A 2,500-nucleotide genomic window follows, 5' to 3' on the forward strand; every position below is an offset into this window, starting at 1 on the left:
GGGCCCCTGGAAGTCTGAAAAAAATTTTTTCACCGACCCCCAAAGTGGTGTTGGGGGGGGCTCACGAAGCCTCCGGAGCGGAAAAAAAAAAACGGAAAAAAGGATCGGGCCCACCCGAGGCAGCGGAGTCAGTAAGGGAAAGGGGACGAGGCGGCCCGGAGCCGGGTGCCCGGAGCCGGGTGCCCGCGGCCAGGATCGGGCCCCTGGAAGTCTGAAAAAAAAAATTTCACCGACCCCCAAAGGGGTGTTGGGGGGGGGCTCACGAAGCCTCCGGAGCGGAAAAAAAAAAACGGAAAAAAGGATCGGGCCCACCCGAGGCAGGGGAGTCAGTAAGGGAAAGGGGACGAGGCGGACCGGAGCCGAGTGCCTACGGCCATACCGGACGGAAGGCCCCCGATCCCGTCCGATCTCGGAAGGTAAACCGTCCCGGGCCTGGCTAGTACTTGGATGGGTGACCGCCTGGGAATCCCAGGTGCCGTAGGCAGCTTTTCCCGCTGCGAGCCAGCTCTCTCCTTTTCTGGGGAACAAGGGCAGGGTCGCCCTGCCAGGGGCCCTGGGGCTGAAGTCCCTGCCGGCCACCAGGTCAACCCGGAGCCTGCCCCTCTGCGGCCAGCAGGTCAACCCCATACCGGCAGGGGGTTGACCTGGTGGCCGGGAAGCAGAGCGGCCAGCAGGTCAACCCCATACATTCAGCGGGTTGACCTGGTGGACGGGAAGGAAAGCGGCCAGCAGGTCAACCCCATACTTTCAGCGGGTTGACCTGGTGGCCGGGAAGGAAAGCGGCCAGCAGGTCAACCCCATACATTCAGCGGGTTGACCTGGTGGCCGGGAAGGAAAGCGGCCAGCAGGTCAACCCCATACATTCAGCGGGTTGACCTGGTGGCCGGGAAGGAAAGCGGCCAGCAGGTCAACCCCATACATTCAGCGGGTTGACCTGGTGGCCGGGAAGGAAAGCGGCCAGCAGGTCAACCCCATACATTCAGCGGGTTGACCTGGTGGCCGGGAAGGAAAGCGGCCAGCAGGTCAACCCCATACATTCAGCGGGTTGACCTGGTGGCCCGAAAGCAAACCGGCCACCAGGTCAACCCGGAGCCTGCCCCCGCGGGCAGGGGCCAAGCGGACCCCCCTCCGCCCGGGCTTGCCCTGCTCCGAGCCGGGGCTTAATCCCCGTCCGGCCACCAGGTCAACCCGGAGCCTGCCCCTCTGCGGCCAGCAGGTCAACCCCATGCCGGCAGCGGGTTGACCTGGTGGCCGGGAAGGAAAGCGGCCACCAGGTCAACCCCATACTTTCAGCGGGTTGACCTGGTGGCCGGGAAGGAAAGCGGCCACCAGGTCAACCCCATACTTTCAGCGGGTTGACCTGGTGGCCGGGAAGGAAAGCGGCCAGCAGGTCAACCCCATACATTCAGCGGGTTGACCTGGTGGCCGGGAAGGAAAGCGGCCAGCAGGTCAACCCCATACATTCAGCGGGTTGACCTGGTGGCCGGGAAGGAAAGCGGCCAGCAGGTCAACCCCATACATTCAGCGGGTTGACCTGGTGGCCGGGAAGGAAAGCGGCCAGCAGGTCAACCCCATACATTCAGCGGGTTGACCTGGTGGCCGGGAAGGAAAGCGGCCAGCAGGTCAACCCCATACATTCAGCGGGTTGACCTGGTGGCCGGGAAGAAAAGCGGCCAGCAGGTCAACCCCATACATTCAGCGGGTTGACCTGGTGGCCGGGAAGGAAAGCGGCCAGCAGGTCAACCCCATACATTCAGCGGGTTGACCTGGTGGCCGGGAAGGAAAGCGGCCAGCAGGTCAACCCCATACATTCAGCGGGTTGACCTGGTGGCCGGGAAGAAAAGCGGCCAGCAGGTCAACCCCATACATTCAGCGGGTTGACCTGGTGGCCGGGAAGGAAAGCGGCCAGCAGGTCAACCCCATACATTCAGCGGGTTGACCTGGTGGCCGGGAAGGAAAGCGGCCACCAGGTCAACCCCATACAGGCAGCGGGTTGACCTGGTGGCCCGAAAGCAAACCGGCCACCAGGTCAACCCGGAGCCTGCCCCCGCGGGCAGGGGCCGGCATACCCCCGTCCGTCCGGGGTCGCCCTGCCCCGGGCTCCGGGCTTAAGTCCCGAGCGGCCACCAGGTCAACCCGGAGCCTGCCCCCGCGGGCAGGGGCCGGCGGACCCCCGTCCGTCCGGGGTCGCCCTGCCCCGGGCTCCGGGCTTATTCCCCGTCCGGCCACCAGGTCAACCCGGAGCCTGCCCCCGCGGGCAGGGGCCAGGCGGAGCCCCGTCCGTCCGGGGTCGCCCTGCCCCGGGCTCCGGGCTTAAGTCCCGAGCGGCCACCAGGTCAACCCGGAGCCAGCCCCCGCGGGCAGGGGCCGGCGGAGCCCCGTCCGTCCGGGGTCGCCCTGCCCCGGGCTCCGGGCTTAATTCCCGTCCGGCCACCAGGTCAACCCGGAGCCTGCCCCCGCGGGCAGGGGCCAGGCGGACCCCCGTCTGTCCGGGGTCGCC

The 2,500-nt window shown here is 66.8% G+C and overlaps 1 non-coding gene across 1 annotated transcript; it reads left to right on the forward strand.

Moving 5' to 3' along the window:
- Positions 1–365: 365 nt before the first annotated feature.
- Positions 366–484, forward strand: LOC141979831 (5S ribosomal RNA). Its single transcript, XR_012637221.1, has one exon. It is a non-coding gene; the product is annotated as a 5S ribosomal RNA (ribosomal RNA).
- Positions 485–2,500: the final 2,016 nt, after the last annotated feature.

The sequence above is a fragment of the Natator depressus genome, chromosome 28, assembly GCF_965152275.1.
Source record: "Natator depressus isolate rNatDep1 chromosome 28, rNatDep2.hap1, whole genome shotgun sequence".
NCBI classification, from domain to species: Eukaryota; Metazoa; Chordata; order Testudines; family Cheloniidae; genus Natator; species Natator depressus.